Consider the following 15,426-nt stretch of genomic DNA (forward strand, 5'->3'; position numbering starts at 1 on the left):
AAGCAGCACAGAGGCACTGGAAGGTGCCATGGAAATYTCCTCATGGGCAGGATGGTGAGGGGCCCCTGGACCAGCTCAGTCAACAGAGCCAACTCATTGGAAGGCAAGGAAAAGGACAACCGAAAGAACACCAATATTTTTGAGTGAGGAGCTCGCCAGCCACATTTACTCATTATTGCCCCCTGACATTTCATATTCACATGAATTGCACTTTGCTGGTGCTGAATCCCCCCAGCCAACACCTCCATGAAGGGGCTGTGTCACCCCCTGCCAGACCCTGCCTGTCCCTCCTTTCCCCAACTGCAGCCACACATTTATGGCTCCACAGTGCCCGGGCCTGGCACAGCTCCCTGTGCTCATCAATAATCAGAAAGGAGAAACTTTGGAGCAATTCAGTGCCACTCCTGAGCTGGGGAACAGCCCCAGGGTGTCCCTGATGGGTGGCTCAGGGTGGGTGGGTGCCATGAGCTGACACTTCCAGGGAAGGGAAAACAAATCCAGGGTGCACTTCAGTCAGCTGGGCTTGAGCTGGGAGTGTGGTTTATCTGTGTGAGATAAATGGCTTGAGCTGGGAGATTTGTCCCTGGTTTATCCCTGTGGGAATGGCAGCTGGAGGAAGGCAAACCTCAGGTGAAGGCAGCCAGTGCCACCTTGCTGAGTCCACACACCAAAATGTGTCATCCACCTGCMCGAGTCACTGAGGAGCTCATCAGCAGAACCTGATAGAGTTTGACCTTTTGTTCCCTCTACCACTAAAAATTATAAAGGCAACTTTTTTCTAAAAAATATTATCTGATTTTTTTTAAGTCTTTCATTAAAAAAAAAATACAGAAGAAAATGTCATTGCTACTGATTTTTTATCCTTCCAATTCTTCTGAGTTCAGTAATTTTCCGAAAGAAATATTTTGAAAGCAAATGGATTATTGGAGARGAATTAAAAAAGCCTAGAGATGTTTTCAGAAGCTGTGCCGAAATAATTCTTTTGCATTTCATATTTGAAAAAAAAAAAAAGGAGGAAAAAGAATGGAAGGAGAACCAGTGATGATATTTGTGGTTTCCCTGCCTATATTAAACATTCTGGGGATATTCTTAGATTGAAAATATTGCACTGTCTTTATCCAAATTGCTTGGCCTCTCTCACAGCAGCCAGGCCTGGTGTCCTGTGCCTCAGAGAGCTCAGTTGTGCCTTCAAACATCAGCTCTTGAGGCTGCATCTGCCCAAGAGGATGTTTGGGATCCAAAACCCCAAATCTTTTGCTCTTCTCCTCCATAAATGACTTCCCATCAAGTAAATGAACTGCAACCACCCAACTCACACCACCAAGGCTAAAATCACTTTCCAAAATGAGCCTCCAAGCCCTGGGTTGGATTTGCACCAGGTTTCTGGAAGGGAAGGGTAAAAAAAGAGGAGAAAACAGATGCAGTTTGGAGAAAAGCAGAAGCATCTTGTCTCTTTTATAGAGCAAGATGATTTGCTGTGAAATATTACTGCTTTAAGACACATCATTGCATCATTCAGCSGTGCTTTCAGACTATTGGCCTCACCCATTTATTTTCACACAGAGACCAGACTGTAAACCTCATGGGGGAATGAAAAAAGGAAAAAGAGAAGTCATCTGTTTTCCTCTCAATCTCCTAAGATAGATTATACCTTTTTGTATCTCACAAAAAACAAACAAAAAAAAAAAATCTACTTGGACAAATGGTTGGCTTGTTCAAACAGACTTGGGGAGATCGAGGTGCAAATGTGAGCAAAAGACAACAGAAAGTTCCTCTTGTGCTGTGTAATAAAGTGGTATTTTAAAACCAAAGCATTAAAGGATTTTCTGACTGTCTCTTTTGCAAAAATAAGAGCACAATTCTAACCCTCCTCGCTTCAGTAAGAAGAAGGGGAAAGGTTTAAAAATGCAGCTCCTACATTTACCGAGGCAAGTTGTGCCAAATAAAAGCAATCTTCCATATGCTGTTATTTTTTTTTTTTATTTTTTTTTTCCGGTACATTTCATGATTTTGATGTTTTACACCACAGTTTCTGTATGCTCAGGGCTGGCAGTGTTTGCAGGAGGGATGTGTCACTGTCAGCCCAGACAAGCAGCTTTGTTTTGAACCGTGTTCCCTTAATTCCTGACTCCTAGGATCCAAAACTTCTCCGTCATTCCCACACAGACATCCCTGAGGTGACCACTGGGCAGCTACAGGAATTTGGGGAATCTCACCCCTCCTGCTGCTGTTTCTCCACAGAATCCTGGCACAGGATTGGAGCAGCACGAGGGTTCTGCTGCTGTGTCTTACATGCCCTTAGCGCATTTTAAATATTAAGTAATAAAAATATGTATAAGTAAAGAGCACACCCATAAATAAAGCAAATGTATAACTCACTGAATTATTTCATTACCAGCAGCCACGTTCTCCAGCAGAATATCTAAGAGCAGAATTTCTCCTGAATTAGCTCCTCATTATTAAAATACTACCAACGATTACTTGCAGGACATGCATTCCCCAGCTAATCATTTGAGGATTAATTTTATGCATGCATAAATAACTCCTGTTTGGACTCAGGGCCTTTCAAGCAGTGTGCTTGACAAAACCACGCTTGTGTTTGAGCACCACTGGCTCAGCCAGCACACACACACAGAACTTGTGCTTTTACACTGCTGTGGGAGGATTAATGTTCTTTTTGTTTCCTCTCTCACCTGAAGATGCTGTGGAAGTGTTCCTGAAAGTGTCCAAGGCCAGGTTGGGCTGGGTTTGGAGCAACCTGGGATAGTGGAAAATGTCCCTGCCCACAGCAGCAGGGTTAGAACAAGAGGAGTTTTAAGATCCAACCCAAACCACTCGATACTTCTTAGAAACCTCTGATTCCACCAAGTGCCAAGGTGATTCTTTGAAAAGGACTTGCAACCTGGTCACCATCCTGCCATGAAAATTCAGAATATTTAAAAGCAGCTTTTGAAATCAACTCATAAACCCCATTTAATTTAACAGAGCAKCCTCTAACCACGTGTGCAGAAAGGATGTCGTGGCCAAGATACTCCACGAGAACTCGGTTGGTGTGAGGACAACTTTTGTCCTGCTGCAAAGCTGATGATACTTCAGGCCACCAGACCTCCACACATGACTGTCACCTAGAAGGGTGCAGCAAATTCATCCCTAGCACCTGCAATAAATTCATTTTTCAATGGAAATAGGTAATCCAAAGACAAATCTGTCTTGTCATTACTCTTTGCTGCTGCTACCTGTGATGGCAAAGGTGTCCTAAAGGCTGTCACAACCACACCTGCACCTCTCTGGGCAGCTCCAGCTTCCCTTTGCCTCATCTCCTGGCATTTTAAACTCTGGAAACATGGAACATTTAGCCCAGAAAGGGCTGAGCACGATGGCAGCTGCTCTAAGTGATCACATCCACATCCACTCCCATATTCACACGTACATTTGTGGCCTTACCCTACCACTTAACTTTACAGAAGCACAAGTTCCATCAGTTTCTAATCTGTTGAATARATTATTTCAGAATTGTCAAGTAGGTTATTTCTCACCTCTTCCTCAGAATCAAAATTACTTGGGTGGGAGAATGAATTATACAGAAAATTGTCTTTTTATATCTGACTCAGGGAAAAAAAGTTGAAATTTTTATATTTCTCATTGAATTAAGATTTTAGAGATGATTTGCTGCTTAAAATACATTATTTCAATTGTGTTGCAACATTAAATTTTAATAGGGAAATGGTCCATTTTGGTTACATTGAAGTAGCATAATATATTACGGAACACTGGCTGTAGACATTTATATTTATTACAGTGTGAACTGTCATAATAAATGCAGTTGACACTTTTTATTTTATCAAAATAGTGGAATGGTATCAAAACAAAATCTAAATTATTTGTTTCAACTGTTCCCAGCTGGAACTATCATTGAAACAGACTCCTTCCGGCAAAATATTTTGGTTTTGACAAAACAACAATCTTTGGATCAYGTACTATTTTCTCAAGATCCAGAGTGGAAGACTCCAAATATACTGAWGATTTTGGGCATGATCTGAGATCTGATTAAAAAAAAAAAAAATGGGTCAACTCCATAGCTTTGTTAGCTTTAGTTACAGTGAGGAATAAATGGCTGGGAATGTCCACACCTCTGTGAGGTTCTGCCACGGGATGGGGATCCTTGAGGAGCTCACCATGACTTAATTCTTGAYGATTTATGGATTTTCCCATTTGAAAATTCCGGTCCATCAGATTAAGGATGGGATTTCTACAGTCTTAAACCTGGCAGATTGATCAGTCATCCATAACCTGTGAGATGCCATCAGGAATGTAAACATGAGCAAAACTCTGGAGATGGTTCATCCCTGGCCAAAGCCCAGTCACAAACCAATTCTCTTTCTTCCCACTGTATTAGAATGAAAACAAAGCTTCAAACCTTGATATTTTGGGTGTGGAGAGAGGCAACAGAAAGCTCTTTTTATTCCCAAAAGCAATAAACCAGAGGGGTTATTCACTTCCCATCCCCTCCCATCCTSAGTGTCCCCATTTAGCACAGGGATGCTGGCAGAATCCAAAAAGAGAAAAAGAAGGAGAATCCACGCACCTTAAAGACTACAGACTGCTGCTGCTTCACTGCCAAGCAGTGTCCCCCTGTCCCCAGCTCTGTTTGTTTGGGGCAGGATGAGGGAGGAAGCAATTTGGAAAAAATGGCTTTTGTAAAAGGATTAAAAAGCTCCCCAGCATTTGCTGTTAGAGCCTCCCCTGCAGCCCCAAAGCAAAGGGGTAACAGCAGAGAGTTCACACTTTGGTTTTGCCTGGACCCACTGAAGGGTCAGTGGTAATAAGGCCCCCAAAGCCACTTTTCACCTGCTCTGGACTCTCTGCCCATGAGTGCTGCCCCACACACGGGGCAGGGAGTGAGCTCACAGACTGGGACAGCAAACAGCCCTGGGGCTTTAGCTCCAGCCACCATCACATCCACCATAGAGCCTCCTGCAGTGCCCCCTCTGCACCTCACCTCCAGCTCCCCTCTGGAGTTCTTCACTCCCCTCCTCCTCCCTCCTGGTGGCTGTTTTGTGATGCAAAAAACTGACCACGAGCAATGCGGCCGCTGTCGCTGTGCAGGACACAGAGCTCCCCCATCTCTAGAGGCAGAGCCAGCACTGTCCTCCCCACCAGAGAAAGGGCCACGGGGTGTTTTATGGCTCTCCTGCAACCTTCATCTCCCAGACATGGCCTTCCACCCCGGGCTGTGGCAGCTCCTGGATTTAGAGCAGGAGGTGAGTGAGTTCAGCCCCAGCGCTGGTGACTCTGGCTCGTTATAAATCCCGCTGAACTTTGGGATGTGGAGCTCTTTGTAAACTGCTCAGCAGCTCAGCCAGCCTGGGGCTCTCACCAAACAAGCCAGGCAGCTCAGCAGGAGCAGGGCAGAGCTGGAGGAGGTTGGAGAAACCTTCAGGAGCTTGGAGAAACCTTCAGAGCTGGGGATGCGCTTCCAGGATGTCTCTACTGCAGCAACACCACCTGATGCTTTCCTTCCTCTCACCGTGAAATTCCTTTTGCTTGCTTGCTCCTCCCTGAACCTTTCTGTTTGCTTCCAAATCAGCTTCCAAAGCCAATTCCTTGTCTTTCTTGCTCCTTCCCTGCACCATTGCCCCAGAGATGCTGCCTACAAGAAGCACACAGCAAACAGAAGGTTGACAGATGAATGAGAACAGCCAGGACACCCTGGAAGGATATGTCACATCAAGGGCTGAGGAGTGAAAAAAAAAAAGGAGGGGAAAAAGAGAGAACTGGAAATGAATGCTTCTCTTGTCTCAGTGCCCCCATGGTGATGTGAAAAGTCATTAAACACCTCAACAGACTGGCACAGTGGAGTAAACAGGAGCAGCTAACAGGACAAAGGCACTGGCACTTTATCTCTTGCCTCTCTTTGGGTTCAGAGCAATGAAGGTTTCACATTCTCATGGCATCCTCCTGTGTTTTTAATATTCTCCTATCAGCAAGATAAAATGCTCCTCACTCCTTCCCTTGAAAATTTCTTATTGGAAGAAAAAAAAAAAAAAAAAAAAAAAAAAAAAAAGCCTTGCTCTCACTGCATGGGGAATTTCAAAGCCTGAGGTGTTTATTTTTCTCCCTGTCCCCCAACTTGAGAAGCCTGGTTGGAAAACAAACTGTTTCACTACATGTCCTTAGCCTGGACTCCCTGCAAAAARCCAACAAGGCTCAACAGGAGAAAAACATCTCTGAAAAGCTGCAAAGTGATTCCCTCTGGGGCCTTCCCTGAGCAGCAGCAGGGGRACAGGAGCAGAGGAGTGGGATTAGACAGAGAAAAGTTTCCATCACAGGATGTTATTGCTGTAAATAATGACAATAATTTTGTTTTCCTTATTAGAAGTCAGTAAAAGCAATCACATGTGGATCTCCGCTCTGCTTCATCCTGTGCAGGACTCACTCAGCATCTGAACAGAAAAAAAGCCCTCTTAGAAAAATAAACAAGTAAATATCCACAGGGAAGGAAGAGAARGGACTGGAGGACCTGACTGCACCAGCACAGACCTTCAACATCAGGGTGTGCACACTCTGTGAGAGACAAAATGGATGCAAAACTTCCCCAAAAACCTTCAGGAAGAGAATCAAATGTCATTTTCCCTGCAGTACTCCACAGAAGCCACAGACTCTGGCAAATAATCTGCTGTGTCCTTACTTTTTGCTTATGTATCTCCGATTTAAGCATTGGCATGTTCTTAAAGAGCTCTCAAATTGAAAAAAAAAAAATTCTTTTTTAATACAGATTTTTAGACAGTTCCTTCTTACACTGTCCCTTTGCACCAGTAGAAAGCCACCTCTAAYGCTCTCCCTGGTGAGTAAGCCTCTGAATTACAGGGAACATCTTTGCTAAACTTAGAGCAAGTTGTGAAAGGCTCAGACGCAGATGATTGAGAAATCCAGCACTGCTTTTTTGCCTTGAAAGAAGGGTTCATCCAAAGTACAAACCCAGGAATATTTTACCCCAAATTGCAGCTGTGAAACGCTTCAGCATTCACCTCCCCCTGTGCCCTTGAGTGTGGCAGTGGTTGTCCAGCAGGGATGGTTGGACAGAGAGCAGGGTTTGGGGACAGCCCAGCTGGACAACCACTGCCACAGCCTGTCCTGAGCATCCCTCAGCCCTGCTGCCTTCAGGGCAGAGCACAGCCCCATCAAGCGAATTTTTCACAGCCCATCCTCTCTCCCTACTCGTTTTAACACTGCCTTTCAAGCCATTTTTTTTTTTTTTTTTTTTCCCAGCAGGGAAATAATTTTCTCTCCGAGGGCGTATATCAGCCCTGCCTTCAGTTGTCCCTCAGCCGCCCGCGGAGCCGACTCCGGGTGAGTTCTGCTTCCATTCCCCACCAAGGACAGCGGAGCTTTGGAAGACGCTGATGGTCCTTGACCAGCAGTATTAAGACACTAAATTACGCTGGCATGGCCCATAAATTGCTAAATGAGGGACTCCCAGACAGGGARGTGGCGTGAGCCGAATTCCTACAAGCACTGCCCATTTCTTGGGACTCCAGATGAAAGATTTGGCACACGAGGGGTGCTCCAAGATGTCCCCAAGCCACCCTTCTGCCAGRAGTGGAGAAGATTTTACCACAGGGCTTGGTCACTGCTGTGGAAGTGCCCCAGTTGTGCAGGGCTTAAGAGGTTTGGTTGTGTATTCCCGTTAATGCCGGCTGTTATTTGCGTACGTTGGGTAAAGGACAACTCTCCAGCTGGAGGAGCACAGGGACGGTCTCCACCTCTAAAAATAGAAGGAAATTGCTATTTCTGAACAGGAGGGAAAGCCTTTAATCGCCTTAAGATTGTGCCACCTGCCCACTAGCAGGCAGGGAAATATTATTTGGATATTTTTATTTTATTTGGGTTTATACATAAGTTGATAAAAGACCYGAGGCAGCACGAGAACTTTTCCCAGCACAAAAGGGAATGGGAATGTGGTCTGATTTCCAGGAGGAAGTCAGGCAGGTCTTGAATGTGAAGATGAGACAGAACCTACCATTGGCTAAAATATAAAAGCAACACACTTCAAAGCCCCAACAATTACAGTGAGCTAAGATACATGAGCTGTCCTATCTGGGACATAATTTCTTAATTTCTACTCATAATAATTTCGTAATTTTGACTTAAAATTTCATTATTTCAGGGCTGTGTGAATATTAAACTACTACCTGTCCTGCTGGCTTGGTTGGATGGAGCTCTGAGCATCCTGGTCTAGTGGAAGGTGTCTGTGCCCATGGCCAGGGGGTGGAACAAGATGATCTTCAAGGTCTTTTCCAGCCCAAACCAGCCTGGGATTCTCTGAGCTGACCTTTATGAATCTCCTCCTTAATTGATACCAGCCCAGGAAGAGCTAAAAGTAAAGGACAAACAGGCTGTGCTGCTGTAAAAGCACACTGTGCTCTGACAGCGACGTGCTCRACGTGCTCAAGAGCATTTTCTCTTCAAGGAAAGCAACTTTAGAARGAGTTACTCACAAATAGAATAAAGGAGAGCACAGTGTCTTTCCTCMTTTCAGTAAAATATCAGGATCTAATGTTTTGATTTAGAATGAGGCAACATGGGATTTCTGCTGTCCCAGGGGTTCAAGGATCCACAGTTGATCAAGTYCAGGAGTTTCAGTGGTGCTGTGGTACTGGGAGAACATAAATCACAGTTTTCACTGTTAAATCACACTCAGAAATATTTCACATGGTGCACAGCACTTCACCTTCTATTTCTTCCTGCTGAGAAATCAGCTTAAACTTTATTTTTTAGGYTCTCCTATTTGCCCTCTGTCACAGCTGGAGAAAACCCTGGAGAGAAAAGACAAATTTTGCTATCTGTGACCTGTCTAATTGGTACCTTGTTACAACTTAGAACAGTCCCATCTCCCAAATCCTGCTCCGGATTTGAGGCTTTTTTAAAAATACTAAAACAACCCCTATAAACAGCCCCATTGTCAGGATATCACCATCAAAGCTAAGACACAAAGAAGAGGGGTGGGGAAGACACAAGACACAAGCAATGATGCTCATTTCCTCCCTGCCAGGCTTTCAGATGAAGTTTCTCTGCTTTACTTGCATTTTCTAGCAAATGATCCTTTGACAACAAGCCTAAGTGTGAAGGGAGAAGAGGCAATCTCASTGACAGTGGAATTATTCTTTCCCCATCCAAGCTATGTAAATTCAGATGATCTCTGCTTCTTTCTTGGAGAGAATTGTTTTGTTTTGTGTTGTTTAAACTGAAACAGATAACTACCCACTCCTCTCCCCCCAGCCAAGATTGAAAATGCTATGGGAAAGATGTCCAGAGAGCTGAGACAGAGTCTGGCATCATTTACTCCGGGTACAGAGTGYGAGGAGGGATAAAAATGCAGACTCAACAGTTTCAGAAAAGTACCAGCACAGCAAGAAAGGCAGGAGGACAGATTGCTGGGATMGACTCCTTCTTAGCAACAAGATCTATGGCAGCACAGGTTTTCTGTTTGTTGCCTGGTTTTAAGCAGGATGTATTTTTGCTAGGATTAAATAAAAAGGAATATTCTGCTTTTCCTAATCTTCCACTCCCSTCTATCCGCAGAGGTTTGCGTTCAGCTTGAGTAGAAGAGAAAGATTATTTTTATGCTCTAATTTCAGAAAGCAGCTTTCAGTTTGGAAACAGCTGTTAATAACTCCAGGACTAGGGTGGGAAGAAGATTTTTGCTGTGGGAGGAAGGAGCTGAGCTGGGTCTCAGAAGCTGCTGGCTCCATTCCACCCTGGATRCCTTCCCTGTGCAACCTTGAGCCCRTCYCAGTTTGAGYASKGAGGTTTCCCCYYCTGTGAAGCCCAGAGRATGAYCAGATTTGCTGTTTTTTCACTGCCCTTTGCTCTGGATTGCAGAAACTCTGACCTGGATTGGCACTTTTTGGCACAAAAAAACCCCAAACTTCTGAAATGCTGAGGATTTTACACAGAACAAACCTGTGCTCGAGGTGGACATGTCCTGCTGGCTCCCAGGCTGTATCACATGCAGAAATTGTACATCTAATTTTGCAGCTACTGAACCKTCCCTTAATTCACAGGAATATCCAGCCTTGCTCCAAGTTCAAAATTCCCATGGCTTGACCCAAACTCCATCTCCTTCCTTTCCTCCCCTTGTGCTGAAGCATTCCAGGGTTTCACATGGAAATGTGGACTCTAGAACCATCCCATAAATCCTCAGATTTAAAGTTCCTTTCCCCAGCAGTACCCACTTCCAGCCCCACTATTAAACCCACAAAATCTTTATTTATTTTCCCATTTCAGTTGCATGGTGAGCAATTTAGCATCACCTGCTGATGGGATGGAAGGAAAAAAAAGGGGATGAACAGCAAGAAAGCATGATCAGTTCCACGCTGGTGTGAGACTGGGTGTGAAGAGGATGCAAAGTAATTTTCCTGACTTKCCAGCAAGAAAGTCTGCAGTCAGTGCATTCAGCTGCCCTTCAGATATTTCATCTTTCAATACCACAGACAAACACGCCTGATCTCAAATGGAAACTGTCCTTCCTTTTACACATCCCTCATAATAATCTGATTTATCCCAGACAGCTTTTTCCATAGGATGTATCTCACGCTGACTCTCACATTCTCCTTTGAAGGCAAAAGAGCACATTGCACCTGTTATGAAATATTCCTTTGATCTAAGGGAAATCATGAGCAATTTGTGTGTGACATTTACTAACTAATGTGCTGAGGGAGTATTACTCCTGGAAAAACACTATTTTCTGGTAGTTTCAATATACTGAAGAATGCTATGCCAGCGGTGATTCATCTGGAAAAGGTAACTATTTCAGCATGATGAGCAATATTAATAACAGCACATTATACACAGTGCTTCTCGAGCAGACAGATCCTAAAGCCCACTGCAAACCTTTTCTATGAAGATCATTCAGTCATTCAGTGAATTGCAGGCACCTGGGAGTAAAGCAGGAGCCCCATTTCTGCACGTACCATACAGCAAAAGGGAAATAGAAAGTGGAATTTGGGTTGAAAAACCAAACAAGGAGGAGAAATGAATGAAACAAATGTCCCAAGATAAAAGCTGACATTGAATAAGATGCTCCCAGAGCTTTAAAAAAAAGTGTATTGGGTCATTAATTGTCCAAAGTGGTCAGTGGGGTCTGCAGGAAATATAAACGTGGCATAAACTTTAATTATCGCTTGCTTACAAGTTGTATATATTGCACAGTGGCATTATTAGTGCCACCCAAAACTTTTCAGGATTCCTAGCAACTCTGCTCCAACACCAAAACACCCAATAAAAAACCTACTGCAACTTGAATAACACACGAATGCATTAATGCATTGTGCAGGACATAAAAATGCATTAATGCATTTTGCAGGAGATAAAACAACAGACACAATCCTTGCCTAACGGAATGATCTGAGCTTTGATTCAGCAAAGTGCTTAAATCAAGCTCTTAACATTCAGACAAGCACCAGTGCACTTCCTTTGGGGCTTGGCTGCACGTTGGAGAAATCCTTCCCCCCTTGCTGTCCCCCCAGACCCTGCAAAGCCAGCCCTCCTGTGCTCCTGTGCCTGTAATCCTGAATCCAGCAGAGGGTTTTAACTCCTGATCCACCCAGGGTTCAGTGCCTTTTGGAGTAAGGTGGAGAGGACAGCTGGGTTCACCTCAGGAGGATGGCACTTCCACAGGRATCCCATATTTACACAACATCCAGGTCCCCCTCCTTTCCAGAGGGCTCCCCACAGCCCTGGGGCTACATCGAGTCAAAGTTACCCCAGGCTTTATTGATATAATCATGGCCAACACCACCTATCTACACATTTTCTGAGGGAATGCACCCCAAAGCAGAGATTTCTTGCTGTTTAAAAGTTGCAGAAGAGCACAAAGTCCCTGCTTTGTGCACTGTGGTAAGACACAGGCTTAGGTGGGTGACAGCTTTTAATGCAGAGGCTGAGAGAGCTGGGCTTGTTCAGCCTTGAGGAGAGACAGATCAGAGGGGACCTCAGCAATGTCAGTGTTTGCAGGGAGGGGTTAAATCAAGGACCAGGCTCTGCTTGGTGGTGCCCAAAAACGGGACAAGAGGGACAGACAGGAACTGGTGCCCAGGAAGTTCCATCTGAACACGAGGCAGAACTTTTCTCCTGTGCATTTGCCACACACTGAACAGAGACCAGGGGGGCTGTGGGGTCTCCTCGAGATATTCCAGATCCATCTGGACACACTCCTGTGCCCTGTGCTCGGGGATGGCCCTGCAGGAGCAGGAAGGTGGCACCAGATGACCCCACTGTGGTCCTTTCCAACTGCTCCACCCTGCGATTCTGGGGTGAGGTCTGGGCAGCAGAGCGATAGCAATGTCTGCATTTCACACACTGGCTTTTGGAAAATATTGTAAAAATTATATTTCCCCACTTGCTCAGTGCAATGATGATGCCTTTGAGGATGCAAAAAGCACAATGGGATCCACCCTCAGCTGCCAATACAAGACTCATCCCCAGTGACAGCCCCAGACATTCCACACAACATTCTGCCCAACCAACTCAAAGCCAAACTGCTTTTCTTAGGCACAGCCTACTTTCCAAAGACTATTAGGCTGGTTTTGTGCTCACCTGCAAAGGTCACATGAAATCTTGTTTATTTTTGGCTCTAAGAGCAGCCCTGAGTTTATTTTCCCATTCCTATCCTCTGCTCACTTTGCATGCTCAGTGTTGTTTCCTTTCCGTGGGCTGCTGTACCCTCCGAGGAGCTGTTAAATCCAAACGTGTTGTAGTTCTACTTTTGTATGTTAATTGATGCACTTTTTAATTTTATTTTTGCATCTTATTTGGGTTTGTTTCATTGTAAATKATATTCTAAAGAGCCCCTCTAAACAATTGCTGCTTGCCAACAGATCTCGAACAAGCACAAACTCCTTCAGAGGAAATGTTGATGAAATTCAGTTTTGCTTTTGAATCACTGATGCAAAAATCCCACCTTTAAAAAGGAGGAAGGGAGGGGAGAGCCTCCATTAATAGAAATACCTAATTTCCACTGACATTTACAGGGGTTGTGATAGCTTCGTGAAAGCAAAATATAACCCAAAGGATTATCCTTAAAATATCTCTACAAACCAACCTGATGTTTTCTAGTGCTCAAACACTTACAAGAGGCAGTTTTCTTAATGCTGAAAATTAACTCGGGGGAAATAGGGGAATGATTCAAAAAGATTTGCTTTCAAAGTTATTTCATCAGACTGGGTCATAAAAGAAAGGCTAAAATCCACAGAATTAATTGTCCTATTCRCTCTGGTGTCTGACAGTGTCCCTGCCAGCATTCATTTCTCCAAATATACAGGGAAGAAATTTTTTTTTCTGTGAGGGTGGTGGGGCTCTGGCACAGTTTGTCAAGAAAAACTGTGGCTGCCCCATCCCTGGAAGTGTCCAAAKCCAGGATGGACAGGGCTTGGAGCAGTCTGGGACAGTGGAAGGTGTCCCTGCCTATGGCAGGAGCTGGGAACAAATTTGTCTTTAAGGTCCCTTCAAAAACCAAATCATTCGGGATTCTGTGGTTCTAAATATTTCAAACTAACCTGGAAATTGTAAAAAATACTCAATACAGGATTGATTGACATGAAAATTTTATGCTTTGTTAATTGTAACCTCAAAAGAAAAAGTAAAATTAGCTGTTTCATGATTCCTATGGGACAGCCATGGGTTGAAGCACATTCTGCCAGGTTAATAGTGCAGAGCAGACTGGAATACAAAGCCAGTCTTAGGTAGGCTAAAGCTGGAGCCTAGGCACACTTCACTTCTGCTAAAACTCCTCAAAAACCCAATGCACACACACCTGATGTGTGCTGATGTCCCAGCTGGCAGCAGGCCACTTCTGGATGACAGGTTAATTTAACCTAAATTAGGGAATAAGGGAGAAAATTGCTCAGAAAGCAKCACAAAGCAGCAAGATTCCCAACTTAGCTTCCCTGCAAAGACTCGCAACAATATTAAACACGTTAAAGGATGAAGCCTCCCTCAAAACATGTCCTTCAGCTCCTTAATGGATCCCGAGCACTCTGCAGGGAGCAGGGGAAGGCTCCAGCCAAGGGGGCTGCCTTCCAGAAGACCTGCCAAAGGCACTGATTTGCTCTGACAGGCACTAACAAAAACAGGGAAAGAACAAACTTTGTGATTCACAGGAATTCCCTTCYCTTCTCCCCATTCCCTTCTCCTCYTGTCTCKCTGYGTTGGAGCTCTCACACGATGGAGATGGGAAAACTCTCACTGCTGGTCCTTACCCTTCCCTTTCCACTTAAAGTTCTGCAGAAATCARAGTCAGTGGAGCTTGAAGGAGATGAGATTAAACCAGAAAATRTTTTGAAATCCAAGAAACAAGAGCTTGCCTGGGTACCAAAGTGTTTTATCATCTTCCCATGGCAAGCTGTTCACGAAAGCAGCTGAGCTGCATCATTTGCTTTATTTACTCAAAATCTACCATGGAGGCTGAGGGTTTGGCTCCCAATAAGACAGATATTTAGAGAGAAACCCTTAAAATACTCTCTGTATGTACTGGGTGAAGTAAATTAAAGAAAAGAACAATTGGCTGAGCAATTATTGGACTCCATTTGTGTCGAGAGCCGGTTTTCCAATACGCCAGAGGGGCTGGCTCACTTCTCTGCAGCAAATCAGGAAACCTGAGCCTGGGAGCAGCTCTGTGGGGCAGCTCAGGGGGGCTTTGGGGTGGGACAGAAGAACCAAGTCCTGCTGGTGCTGTTTGCCAGGGCAATCAGGCTTTGCTTGTGCCAGCATGCTGGCAGCCAGCTCACTCCCCAAAATCTGACCCAAGTCTTCAGCTCCCTGTGCTATTTTCAGGTCTTGTTCCCTCTCAGAGGGAAGAACAACTTGAACCATTTCCAGCCCCTCTATCACTAAGAGATAACTGTCTTTTCCTCTGCTCCTTTCCCCTTTACWCCATTTGTGAAACCCTTATGGGTTTGCAGCATCTCAAAATTGGCTGTGAAGGACAAAACAGTGAGCAAAGATCCTCTACACTGCAAGATCATGCTTTCCTCTTTATAAATATTCATTTCCAGCTCCTCTATCATTAAGAAATAACCAGCTTTTCCTCGGCTGTTTTTCTCTTGATGTCCTTTTCCCTCTATTCCATTTGTGAAACCCCTGTGGCCGGGCACATTCAGGTTTGCAGCATCTCAAAATCAACTCCAAGGTACAAAACAGTGAGCAAAGATCTCATGCACTGCAAGACTGTGCTTTCCTCTGTATAAATATTCATTTCCAGCCCCTCTATCATTAACAAATAACCAGCTTTTCCTCAGCTGTTTTTACCTTAATCTTCTTTTCCCTCATTTGTGAAATCCTTATGGTCACATAGATTTGGGTTTGCAGAACTTCAAAATTGGCTGCGAAGGACAAAACAGTGAGCGAAGATCTTCAACCCTGCAAGAT

Source organism: Malurus melanocephalus, unplaced genomic scaffold, assembly GCF_030028575.1.
Source record: "Malurus melanocephalus ecotype Western Australia unplaced genomic scaffold, MMel_1.1 scaffold_331, whole genome shotgun sequence".
Classification (NCBI taxonomy): Eukaryota; Metazoa; Chordata; class Aves; order Passeriformes; family Maluridae; genus Malurus; species Malurus melanocephalus.